Here is a 13,857-nt window from a genome sequence, read left to right on the forward strand (position 1 = left end):
CTCCACACCATCATCCACAGGACACGGGGAAGGTGGGATGAGGTCAACTCTCATTGTTCGAGTATTCAATCAATCTGCATAGTTTGTCCTTCACTGTTTGCAGTTCAACAAGCTACATGGACTTATACACTCAACATATTAGCAAATCATTTACCATGCAACCCTGACCTCCAAAAATATCAACACAATGACCCCTAGGAGCTGTTATAATGGGTTACTTCAATCTGCAACAAGAGTCAATGTTCAGACTGATAGGAACACTAGCTCATGTCCCTGAGACTACTATATGGCGGGCATAACTAAGAATAAATGCAATAAGGCAATGACTGTAGTTTAGGCAGTGACACTAGGGTAAGACTAGAGTTAATCTTTGGGACTAGCCCATAGTGGGAGCGGCTTAGCCTTAGGGAAAGTGACTGCTTCCTGTATATAGTTAGATAGGGACAAGTTCAAGTACAAGTAGAACGTATTCTGTGAGCAGTGCTGCTATTGTGGAGGAACTACAGCCGAAGAGACTAAACAGTAGCGCGACCTACAACTGACTGAAGAGACAGAGTGGCCTTCCACCTTAAAGGGGTCCTTGGATAAGATGACATGTCATGACTGGTGGGGGTCTTGAGCGCTAGATCCAGGGTGCCACTAGTGGAAGAAATGAGATGTGGAGCTGCTGAGTGAGTGGAGCGACTTGCTGATCAAGACTATGGGGAAGAGCTGGGCTGTGATGAAGTACGGCGAAACACTGTGCTGCACCCCGGCCATGGAGTAGAACTCAGAGGGAGGAAACTGTGTGTGAGCGAAACGTCCATAAGACAGTACCCTCCACCCCGTGTCTATAACCCTAACCGAGGTACCGTTCTGTAAAGACTCGAGGGTCTCCTTTACTGAACTGGACCCACGCCTTCATGTAATGTGACCGGTGGAGACCACTGCCTCACCCACGGCTACCGTCCCACGGCGCACTACACGTGAGCAGAAAGGATGAGCTTCAGGCTGCTGCCATTACATCAATAAGTTCTGCTATTATAGGGGCACTGGATATCGCTGTTATTATGGGGGCGCTGTGGATATCGCTGTTATTATGGGGGCGCTGTGGATATCACTGTTATTATAGGGGCACTGGATATCGCTGTTATTATGGGGGCGCTGTGGATATCGCTGTTATTATGGGGGCGCTGTGGATATCGCTGTTATTATGGGGGCGCTGTGGATATCGCTGTTATTATGGGGGCGCTGTGGATATCGCTGTTATTATGGGAGCGCTGTGGATATCGCTGTTATTATGGGGGCGCTGTGGATATCGCTGTTATTATTGGGAGCACTGTGGATATCGCTGTTATTATTGGGAGCACTGTGGATATCGCTGTTATTATGGGGGCGCTGTGGATATCGCTGTTATTATGGGGGCGCTGTGGATATCGCTGTTATTATTGGGAGCGCTGTGGATATCGCTGTTATTATTGGGGGCGCTGTGGATATCGCTGTTATTATTGGGGGCGCTGTGGATATCGCTGTTATTATGGGGGCGCTGTGGATATCGCTGTTATGGGGGCGCTGTGGATATCGCTGTTATTATGGGGGCGCTGTGGATATCGCTGTTATTATGGGGGCGCTGTGGATATCGCTGTTATGGGGGCGCTGTGGATATCGCTGTTATTATTGGGAGCGCTGTGGATATCGCTGTTATTATGGGGGCAGTGTGGATATCGCTGTTATTATTGGGAGCACTGTGGATATCGCTGTTATTATGGGGGCAGTGTGGATATCGCTGTTATTATTGGGAGCACTGTGGATATCGCTGTTATTATGGGAGCACTGTGGATATCGCTGTTATTATGGGGGCACTGTGGATATCGCTGTTATTATGGGGGCAGTGTGGATATCGCTGTTATTATTGGGAGCACTGTGGATATCGCTGTTATTATGGGGGCAGTGTGGATATCGCTGTTATTATTGGGAGCACTGTGGATATCGCTGTTATTATTGGGAGCACTGTGGATATCGCTGTTATTATGGGAGCACTGTGGATATCGCTGTTATTATGGGGGCACTGTGGATATCGCTGTTATTATGGGGGCGCTGTGGATATCGCTGTTATTATGGGGGCGCTGTGGATATCGCTGTTATTATAGGGGCGGTGTGGATATCGCTGTTATTATGGGAGCGCTGTGGATATCGCTGTTATTATGGGAGCGCTGTGGATATCGCTGTTATTATGGGAGCGCTGTGGATATCGCTGTTATTATTGGGAGCACTGTGGATATCGCTGTTATTATTGGGAGCACTGTGGATATCGCTGTTATTATGGGAGCACTGTGGATATCGCTGTTATTATGGGGGCGGTGTGGATATCGCTGTTATTATGGGGGCGCTGTGGATATCGCTGTTATTATGGGGGCGCTGTGGATATCGCTGTTATTATGGGGGCACTGTGGATATCGCTGTTATTATGGGGGCGCTGTGGATATCGCTGTTATTATGGGGGCGCTGTGGATATCGCTGTTATTATAGGGGCGGTGTGGATATCGCTGTTATTATGGGAGCGCTGTGGATATCGCTGTTATTATGGGGGCGCTGTGGATATCGCTGTTATTATGGGAGCACTGTGGATATCGCTGTTATTATGGGGGCACTGTGGATATCGCTGTTATTATGGGGGCGCTGTGGATATCGCTGTTATTATGGGGGCGCTGTGGATATCGCTGTTATTATAGGGGCGGTGTGGATATCGCTGTTATTATGGGAGCGCTGTGGATATCGCTGTTATTATGGGAGCGCTGTGGATATCGCTGTTATTATGGGAGCGCTGTGGATATCGCTGTTATTATTGGGAGCACTGTGGATATCGCTGTTATTATGGGAGCACTGTGGATATCGCTGTTATTATGGGGGCGGTGTGGATATCGCTGTTATTATGGGGGCGGTGTGGATATCGCTGTTATTATGGGGGCGCTGTGGATATCGCTGTTATTATGGGGGCGCTGTGGATATCGCTGTTATTATAGGGGCGCTGTGGATATCGCTGTTATTATGGGAGCGCTGTGGATATCGCTGTTATTATGGGAGCGCTGTGGATATCGCTGTTATTATGGGGGCGGTGTGGATATCGCTGTTATTATGGGGGCGCTGTGGATATCGCTGTTATTATGGGGGCGCTGTGGATATCGCTGTTATTATAGGGGCGCTGTGGATATCGCTGTTATTATGGGAGCGCTGTGGATATCGCTGTTATTATGGGAGCGCTGTGGATATCGCTGTTATTATGGGGGCGGTGTGGATATCGCTGTTATTATGGGAGCGCTGTGGATATCGCTGTTATTATGGGGGCGCTGTGGATATCGCTGTTATTATGGGGGCGGTGTGGATATCGCTGTTATTATGGGGGCGGTGTGGATATCGCTGTTATTATGGGAGCGCTGTGGATATCGCTGTTATTATGGGAGCGCTGTGGATATCGCTGTTATTATGGGGGCGGTGTGGATATCGCTGTTATTATGGGGGCGGTGTGGATATCGCTGTTATTATGGGGGCGGTGTGGATATCGCTGTTATTATGGGGGCGCTGTGGATATCGCTGTTATTATGGGGACACTGTGGATATCGCTGTTATTATGGGAGCGCTGTGGATATCGCTGTTATTATGGGGGCGGTGTGGATATCGCTGTTATTATGGGGGCGGTGTGGATATCGCTGTTATTATGGGGGCGGTGTGGATATCGCTGTTATTATGGGGGCGGTGTGGATATCGCTGTTATTATGGGGGCGGTGTGGATATCGCTGTTATTATGGGGGCGCTGTGGATATCGCTGTTATTATTGGGAGCATTGTGGATATCGCTGTTATTATGGGGTCACACACTCACTGGCGGTAGCTCCTTCTATAGGTAGAGACTATTGGTGCAGTTCCTCTTTCTGTCGGTAGGTGTCGCTGTCTCCCCCTAGCAGTTTCCATGGTCACAACTTGTGGCCGCTCTGTCTTTTTCTTCCAGGTGGTCTCTATGATGCGGAGTTCTCTCTCTCTGGACTCTGCAGTGACAGTAGCTGCAAACGGAGAACGTGAGAGAGTGACGGGGTGCGGGGTCTGTGTGATAATTCGGCCCCTGTGTAATGACCGGACACTACAGTCATCGGGAGCGGTGTATGATAGGTGCACGATACACGGTGACCGGGACAGTGATGACTGCTGTGTAATTACATTAGTAATGGCTCCGATCACCTGTATATTATTATAGTGTCTCCCCTCAGCCCCCCTGTACATTATAGTGTCTCCCCCTCAGCCCCCTGTACATTATAGTGTCTCCCCTCAGCCCCCCTGTACATTATAGTGTCTCCCCCTCAGCCCCCCTGTACATTATAGTGTCTCCCCCTCAGCCCCCCTGTACATTATAGTGTCTCCCCCTCAGCCCCCCTGTACATTATAGTGTCTCCCCCTCAGCCCCCTGTACATTATAGTGTCTCCCCCTCAGCCCCCTGTACATTATAGTGTCTCCCCTCAGCCCCCCTGTACATTATAGTGTCTCCCCCTCAGCCCCCCTGTACATTATAGTGTCTCCCCCTCAGCCCCCCTGTACATTATAGTGTCTCCCCCTGTACATTATAGAGTCTCCCCCTCAGCCCCCTGTACATTATAGTGTCTCCCCCTCAGCCCCCTGTACATTATAGTGTCTCCCCTCAGCCCCCCTGTACATTATAGTGTCTCCCCTCAGCCCCCCTGTACATTATAGTGTCTCCCCCTGTACATTATAGAGTCTCCCCCTCAGCCCCCTGTACATTATAGTGTCTCCCCTCAGCCCCCCTGTACATTATAGTGTCTCCCCCTGTACATTATAGAGTCTCCCCCTCAGCCCCCTGTACATTATAGAGTCTCCCTCTCAGCCCCCTGTACATTATAGTGTCTCCCTCTCAGCCCCCTGTACATTATAGTGTCTCCCCCTCAGCCCCCTGTACATTATAGTGTCTCCCCCTCAGCCCCCTGTACATTATAGTGTCTCCCCCTCAGCCCCCTGTACATTATAGTGTCTCCCTCTCAGCCCCCCTGTACATTAGTGTCTCCTCCTCAGCCCCCCTGTACATTAGTGTCTCCTCCTCAGCCCCCCTGTACATTAGTGTCTCCTCCTCAGCCCCCCTGTACATTATAGTGTCTCCCCCTCAGTCCCCTGTACATTATAGTGTCTCCCCCTCAGTCCCCTGTACATTATAGTGTCTCCCCCTCAGCCCCCTGTACATTATAGTGTCTCCCTCTCAGCCCCCTGTACATTATAGTGTCTCCCCCTCAGTCCCCTGTACATTATAGTGTCTCCCCCTCAGCCCCCTGTACATTATAGTGTCTCCCTCTCAGCCCCCCTGTACATTAGTGTCTCCTCCTCAGCCCCCCTGTACATTAGTGTCTCCTCCTCAGCCCCCCTGTACATTATAGTGTCTCCCCCTCAGTCCCCTGTACATTATAGTGTCTCCCCCTCAGTCCCCTGTACATTATAGTGTCTCCCCCTCAGCCCCCCTGTACATTAGTGTCTCCTCCTCAGCCAGCCCCCTGTACATTATAGTGTCGCCCCCTGTACATTATAGTGTCTCCCCCTCAGTCCCCTGTACATTATAGTGTCTCCCCCTCAGCCCCCCTGTACATTAGTGTCTCCTCCTCAGCCAGCCCCCTGTACATTATAGTGTCGCCCCCTGTACATTATAGTGTCTCCCCCTCAGCCCCCCTGTACATTATAGTGTCTCCCCCTCAGCCCCCCTGTACATTATAGTGTCTCCCCCTCAGCCCCCCTGTACATTATAGTGTCTCCCCCTCAGCCCCCTATACATTATAGTGTCTCCCCCTCAGCCCCCTTGTACACTATAGTGTCTCCCCCTCAGCCCCCCTGTACATTATAGTGTCTCCCCCTCAGCCCCCTGTAAATTATAGTGTCTCCTCCTCAGCCCCCTGTACATTAGTGTCTCCTCAGCCCCCTGTACATTATAGTGTCTCCCCCTCAGCCCCCCCTGTACATTAGTGTCTCCCCCTCAGCCCCCTGTACATTATAGTGTCTCCCCCCTCAGCCCCCCTGTACATTATAGTGTCTCCCCCCTCAGCCCCCCTCTACATTATAGTGTCTCCCCCCTCAGCCCCCTGTACGTTATAGTGTCTCCCCCTCAGCCCCCTGTACATTATAGTGTCTCCCCCTCAGCCCCCCTGTACATTAGTGTCTCCTCCTCAGCCCCCTGTACATTATAGTGTCTCCCCCTCAGCCCCCTGTACATTAGTGTCTCCCCCTCAACCCCCTGTACATTAGTGTCTCCCCCTCAACCCCCTGTACATTAGTGTCTCCCCCTCAGCCCCCTGTACATTATAGTGTCTCCCCCTCAGCCCCCTGTACATTATAGTGTCTCCCCCTCAGCCCCCCTGTACATTATAGTGTCTCCCCCTCAGCCCCCCTGTACATTATAGTGTCTCCCCCTCAGCTCCCCTGTACATTATAATGTCGCCCCCTGTACATTATAGTGTCTCCCCTCAGCCCCCCTGTACATTATAGTGTCGCCCCCTCAGCCCTCCTATACATTAGTGTCTCCCCTCAGCCCCCCTGTACATTATAGTGTCTCCTCCTCAGCCCTCCTGTACATTAGTGTCTCCCCTCAGCCCCCCTGTACATTTTAGTGTCTCCCCCTCAGCCCCATGTACATTATAGTGTCCCCCCTCAGCCCCCTGTTTATTATAGTGTCTCCCCTCAGCCCCCCTGTACATTATAATGTCTCCCCTCAGCCCCCTGTACATTATAGTGTCTTCCACTCAGCCCCCTGTACATTATAGTGTCTCCCCCTCAGCCCCCTGTACTTTAGCGTCTCCCCCTCAGCCCCCTGTACGTTAGCGTCTCCCCCTCAGCCCCCTGTACGTTAGCGTCTCCCCCTCAGCCCCCTGTACGTTAGCGTCTCCCCCTCAGCCCCCTGTACGTTAGCGTCTCCCCCTCAGCCCCCTGTACGTTATAGCGTCTCCCCCTCAGCCCCCTGTACGTTATAGCGTCTCCCCTCAGCCCCCTGTACGTTATAGTGTCTCCCCCTCAGCCCCCCCTGTACATTATAGTGTCTCCCCTCAGCCCCCCTGTACATTATAGTGTCTCCCCTCAGCCCCCCTGTACATTATAGTGTCTCCCCCTCAGCCCCCCTGTACATTATAGTGTCTCCCCCTCAGCCCCCCTGTACATTAGTGTCTCCCCTCAGCCCCCTGTGCATTATAGTGTCTCCCCCTCAGCCCCCTGTACATTAGTGTCTCCTCCTCAGCCCCCCTGTACATTATAGTGTCTCCACCTCAGCCCCCGTGTACATTAGTGTCTCCACCTCAGCCCCCCTGTACATCATAGTGTCTCTTCCTCAGCCCCACTGTACATAATAGTGTCTCCCCCCTCATCCCCCCTGTACATAATAGTGTCTCCCCCCTCAGCCCCCTTTACATAAGTGTCTCCCCCCTCAGCCCCCCTGTACATTATAGTGTCTCCCCCCTCAGCCCCCCTGTACATTATAGTGTCTCCCCCCTCAGCCCCCCTGTACATTATAGTGTCGCCCCCCTGTACATTAGTGTCTCCCCCTCAGCCCCCTGTACATTATAGTGTCTCCTCCTCAGCCCTCCTGTACATTATAGTGTCTCCTCCTCAGCCCCCCTCTACATTAGTGTCGCCCCCTCAGCCCCCTGTACATTAGTGTCGCCCCCTCAGCCCTCCTGTACATTATAGTGTCTCCCCTCAGCCCCCTGTACATTATATTGTCTCCTCCTCAGCCCCCTGTACATTATATTGTCTCCTCCTCAGCCCCCCTGTACATTATAGTGTTTCCTCCTCAGCCCCCCTGTACATTATAGTGTTTCCTCCTCAGCCCCCCTGTACATTAGTGTTTCCTCCTCAGCCCCCCTGTACATTAGTGTTTCCTCCTCAGCCCCCCTGTACATTATAGTGTCTCCTCCTCAGCCCTCCTGTACATTATAGTGTCTCCCCCTCAGCCCCCCGGAACATTATAGTGTCTCCCCCTCAGCCCCCCGGAACATTATAGTGTCTCCCCCTCAGTCTCCTGTACATTATAATGTCGCCCCCTGTACATTATAGTGTCTCCCCCTCAGCGCCCTGTACATTATAGTGTCTCCCCCTCAGCCCCCCTGTACATTATAGTGTCTAGCCTCCTCAGCCCCCCCTGTACATTATAGTGTCTCCCCCTCAGCCCCCTGTACATTATAGTGTCGCCCCCTCAGCCCTCCTATACATTAGTGTCTCCCCTCAGCCCCCCTGTACCTTATAGTGTCTCCTCCTCAGCCCCCCTGTACATTAGTGTCTCCCCCTCAGCCCCCTGTACATTGTGTCGCCCCCTCAGCCCTCCTGTACATTAGTGTCTCCCCTCAGCCCCCCTGTACATTATAGTGTCTCCCGCTCAGCCCCCCTGTACATTATAGTGTTTCCCCTCAGCCCCCCGGAACATTATAGTGTCTCCCACTCAGTCCCCTGTACATTATAGTGTCCCCCCTCAGCCCCCTGTACATTATAGTGTCTCCCCCTCAGCCCCCCTGTACATTATAGTGTCTCCTCCTCAGCCCCCCTGTACATTAGTGTTTCCTCCTCAGCCCCCCTGTACATTATAGTGTCTCCTCCTCAGCCCTCCTGTACATTACAGTGTCTCCCCCTCAGCCCCCCGGAACATTATAGTGTCTCCCCCTCAGCCCCCCGGAACATTATAGTGTCTCCCCCTCAGTCTCCTGTACATTATAATGTCGCCCCCTGTACATTATAGTGTCTCCCCCTCAGCGCCCTGTACATTATAGTGTCTCCCACTCAGCCCCCCTGTACATTATAGTGTCTAGCCTCCTCAGCCCCCCCTGTACATTATAGTGTCTCCCCCTCAGCCCCCTGTACATTATAGTGTCGCCCCCTCAGCCCTCCTATACATTAGTGTCTCCCCTCAGCCCCCCTGTACATTATAGTGTTTCCTCCTCAGCCCCCCTGTACATTAGTGTTTCCTCCTCAGCCCCCCTGTACATTAGTGTTTCCTCCTCAGCCCCCCTGTACATTATAGTGTCTCCTCCTCAGCCCTCCTGTACATTATAGTGTCTCCCCCTCTGCCCCCCGGAACATTATAGTGTCTCCCCCTCAGCCCCCCGGAACATTATAGTGTCTCCCCCTCAGTCTCCTGTACATTATAATGTCGCCCCCTGTACATTATAGTGTCTCCCCCTCAGCGCCCTGTACATTATAGTGTCTCCCCCTCAGCCCCCCTGTACATTATAGTGTCTAGCCTCCTCAGCCCCCCCTGTACATTATAGTGTCTCCCCCTCAGCCCCCTGTACATTATAGTGTCGCCCCCTCAGCCCTCCTATACATTAGTGTCTCCCCTCAGCCCCCCTGTACCTTATAGTGTCTCCCCCTCAGCCCCCTGTACATTGTGTCGCCCCCTCAGCCCTCCTGTACATTAGTGTCTCCCCTCAGCCCCCCTGTACATTATAGTGTCTCCCGCTCAGCCCCCCCTGTACATTATAGTGTTTCCCCTCAGCCCCCCGGAACATTATAGTGTCTCCCACTCAGTCCCCTGTACATTATAGTGTCCCCCCTCAGCCCCCTGTACATTATAGTGTCTCCCCCTCAGCCCCCCTGTACATTATAGTGTCTCCCCCTCAGCCCCCCTGTACATTAGTGTCCCCCCTCAGCCCCCCTGTACATTAGTGTCTCCCCCTCAGCCCCCCCTGTACATTATAGTCTCCCCCTCAGCCCCCCTGTACATTAGTGTCTCCCCCTCAGCCCGCTGTACATTATAGTGTCTCCCCCTCAGCCCCCCTGTACATTATAGTGTCTCCCCCTCAGCCCCCCTGTACATTATAGTATCTCCCCTCAGCCCCCCTGTACATTATAGTGTCTCCCCCTCAGTCCCCTGTACATTAGTGTCGCCCCCTGTACATTATAGTGTCTCCCCCTCTACCCCCTGTACATTATAGTGTCTCCCCCTCAGCCCCCCTGTACATTATAGTGTCTCCCCCTCAGCCCCCCTGTACATTATAGTGTCTCCCCCTCAGCCCCCCTGTACATTATAGTGTCTCCCCCTCAGCCCCCCCTGTACATTATAGTGTCTCCCCCTCAGCCCCCCTGTACATTATAGTGTCTCCCCCTCAGCCCCCCTGTACATTATAGTGTCTCCCCCTCAGCCCCCCTGTACATTATAGTGTCTCCCCCTCAGCCCCCCTGTACATTAGTGTCTCCCCCTCAGCCCCCCTGTACATTAGTGTCTCCTCCTCAGCCCCCCTGTACATTATAGTGTCTCCCCTCAGCCCCGTGTACATTATAGTGTCTCCCCCCTCAGCCCCGTGTACATTATAGTGTCTCCCCCCTCAGCCCCTGTACATTATAGTGTCTCCCCCCTCAGCCCCCCTGTACATTATAGTGTCTTCCCCTCAGCCCCCTGTACATTAGTGTCTCCCCCCTCAGCCCCCCTGTACATTATAGTGTCTCCCCCTCAGCCCCCTGTACTTTATAGTGTCTCCCCCTCAGCCCCCCCTTACATTATAGTGTCTCCCCCTCAGCCCCCCTGTACATTATAGTGTCTTCCCCTCAGCCCTCCTGTACATTAGTGTCTCCCCCTCAGCCCCCTGTACATTATAGTGTCTCCCCTCAGCCCCCTGTACATTATAGTGTCTCCCCTCAGCCCCCTGTACATTATAGTGTCTCCCCCTCAGCCCTCCTGTACATTATAGTGTCTCCTCCTCAGCCCCCTGTACATTATAGTGTCTCCTCCTCAGCCCCTGTACATTAGTGTCTCCCCCTCAGCCCCCCCTGTACATTATAGTGTCTCCTCCTCAGCCCCCTGTACATTAGTGTCGCACCCTCAGCCCTCCTGTACATTAGTGTCTCCCCTCAGCCCCCCTGTACATTATAGTGTCTCCCCCTCAGCCCCCCTGTACATTATAGTGTCTCCTCCTCAGCCCCCCTGTACATTAGTGTCTCCCCCTCTGCCCCCCTGTACATTATAGTGTCTCCCCCCTCTGCCCCCCTGTACATTATAGTATCTCCCCTTCAGCCCCCCTGTACATTATAGTGTCTCCTCCTCAGCCCCCCTGTACATTATAGTGTCTCCCCCTCAGCCCCCCCTCTACATTATATTGTCTCCCCCTCAGCCCCCCCTCTACATTATAGTGTCTCCCCCTCAGCCCCCTGTACATTATAGTGTCTCCCCCTCAGCCCCCTGTACATTATAGTGTCTCCCCCTCAGCCCCCTGTACTTTAGCGTCTCCCCCTCAGCCCCCTGTACGTTAGCGTCTCCCCCTCAGCCCCCTGTACGTTAGCATCTCCCCCTCAGCCCCCTGTACGTTAGCGTCTCCCCCTCAGCTCCCTGTACGTTATAGTGTCTCCCCCTCAGCTCCCTGTACGTTATAGTGTCTCCCCTCAGCCCCCTGTACGTTATAGTGTCTCCCCCTCAGCCCCCCTGTACGTTATAGTGTCTCCCCCTCAGCCCCCCTGTACATTATAGTGTCTCCCCTCAGCCCCCCTGTACATTATAGTGTCTCCCCCTCAGCCCCCCTGTACATTATAGTGTCTCCCCCTTAGCCCCCCTGTACATTATAGTGTCTCCCCCTCAGCCCCCCCTGTACATTATAGTGTCACCCCCTCAGCCCCCTGTACATTATAGTGTCACCCCCTCAGCCCTCTGTACATTATAGTGTCTCCCCCTCAGCCCCCCTGTACATTTGTTTCTCCTCCTCAGCCCCCTTTACATTATATTGTCTCCTCCTCATCCCCGTGTACATTATATTGTCTCCCCCCTCAGCCCCCCTGTACATTATAGTGTGTCCCCCTCAGCCCCCCTGTACATTATAGTGTGTCCCCCCTCAGCCCCCCTGTACATTATAGTGTGTCCCCCCTCAGCCCCCCTGTACATTATAGTGTCTCCCCCTTAGCCCCCTGTACATTATAGTGTCTCCCCCTTAGCCCCCTGTACATTATAGTGTCTCCCCCCTCAGCCCCCTGTACATCATAGTGTCTCCCCCTCAGCCCCCTGTACATTATAGTGTCTCCCCCTTAGCCACCCTGTACATTATAGTGTCTCCCCCTCAGTCCCCTGTACATTATAGTGTCGCCCCCTCAGCCCCCTGTACATTAGTGTCTTCCACTCAGCCCCCTGTACATTATAGTGTCTTCCACTCAGCCCCCTGTACATTATAGTGTCTCCCCCTCAGCCCCCTGTACATTATAGTGTCTTCCACTCAGCCCCCTGTACATTATAGTGTCTCCCCCTCAGCCCCCTGTACGTTAGCGTCTCCCCCTCAGCCCCCTGTACGTTAGCGTCTCCCCCTCAGCCCCCCTGTACATTAGTGTCTCCCCCTCAGCCCCCCTGTACATTAGTGTCTCCCCCTCAGCCCCCCTGTACATTAGTGTCTCCCCCTCAGCCCCCTGTACATTATAGTGTCTCCCCCTCAGCCCCCCTCTACATTATAGTGTCTCCCCCTCAGCCCCCCTCTACATTATAGTGTCTCCCCCTCAGCCCCCCTGTACATTATAGTGTCTCCCCCTCAGCCCCCCTGTACATTATAGTGTCTCCCCCTCAGCCCCCTTGTACATTATAGTGTCTCCCCCTCAGCCCCCCTGTACATTATAGTGTCTCCCCCTCAGCCCCCCTGTACATTATAGTGTCTCCCCCTCAGCCCCCCTGTACATTATAGTGTCTCCCCCTCAGCCCCCCTGTACATTATAGTGTCTCCCCCTCAGCCCCCCTGTACATTATAGTGTCTCCCCCTCAGCCCCCCTGTACATTATAGTGTCTCCCCCTCAGCCCCCCTGTACATTATAGTGTCTCCCCCTCAGCCCCCCTGTACATTATAGTGTCTCCCCCTCAGCCCCCTATACATTATAGTGTCTCCCCCTCAGCCCCCTTGTACACTATAGTGTCTCCCCCTCAGCCCCCCTGTACATTATAGTGTCTCCCCCTCAGCCCCCCCGTACATTATAATGTCGCCCCCTCAGCCCCCCCGTACATTATATTGTCCCCCCCGTTACATTATAGTGTCTCCTCCTCAGCCCCCTGTACATTATAGTGTCTCCTCCTCAGCCCCCTGTACATTATAGTGTCTCCTCCTCAGCCCCCTGTACGTTATAGTGTCTCCCGCTCAGCCGCCCTGTACATTATAGTGTCTCCCCCTCAGCCCCCCTGTACATTATAGTGTCTCCCCCTTAGCCCCCCTGTACATTATAGTGTCTCCCCCTCAGCCCCCCCTGTACATTATAGTGTCATCCCCTCAGCCCCCTGTACATTATAGTGTCACCCCCTCAGCCCTCTGTACATTATAGTGTCTCCCCCTCAGCCCCCCTGTACATTTGTTTCTCCTCCTCAGCCCCCTTTACATTATATTGTCTCCTCCTCATCCCCCCTGTACATTATAGTGTCTCCCCTCAGCCCCCCTGTACATTATAGTGTGTCCCCCTCAGCCCCCCTGTACATTATAGTGTGTCCCGCCTCAGCCCCCCTGTACATTATAGTGTCTCCCCCTCAGCCCCCCTGTACATTATAGTGTCTCCCCCTTAGCCCCCTGTACATTATAGTGTCTCCCCCTTAGCCCCCTGTACATTATAGTGTCTCCCCCTTAGCCCCCTGTACATTATAGTGTCTCCCCCCTCAGCCCCCTGTACATTATAGTGTCTCCCCCTCAGCCCCCCTGTACATTATAGTGTCTCCCCCTTAGCCACCCTGTACATTATAGTGTCTCCCCCTCAGTCCCCTGTACATTATAGTGTCGCCCCCCTGTATATTATAGTGTCTCCCCTCAGCCCCCCTGTACATTATAGTGTCTCCCCCTCAGCCCCCCTGTACATTATAGTGTGTCCCCCTCTGCCCCCTGTACATTATAGTGTCTCCCCCTCAGCCCCCTGTAC

The 13,857-nt window shown here is 53.3% G+C and overlaps 1 pseudogene; it reads left to right on the top strand.

Annotated features, from left to right (window-relative positions):
- The first annotated feature begins 346 nt into the window (after positions 1 to 346).
- LOC141101382 (glycosylphosphatidylinositol anchor attachment 1 protein-like) overlaps positions 347 to 13,857 on the top strand; it is a 35,471-nt pseudogene continuing 21,960 nt past the window's right edge.

This window comes from Dendrobates tinctorius, unplaced genomic scaffold (assembly GCF_039654945.1).
Source record: "Dendrobates tinctorius isolate UK_male_01 unplaced genomic scaffold, ASM3965494v1 ptg000116l, whole genome shotgun sequence".
Taxonomy (NCBI): Eukaryota; Metazoa; Chordata; class Amphibia; order Anura; family Dendrobatidae; genus Dendrobates; species Dendrobates tinctorius.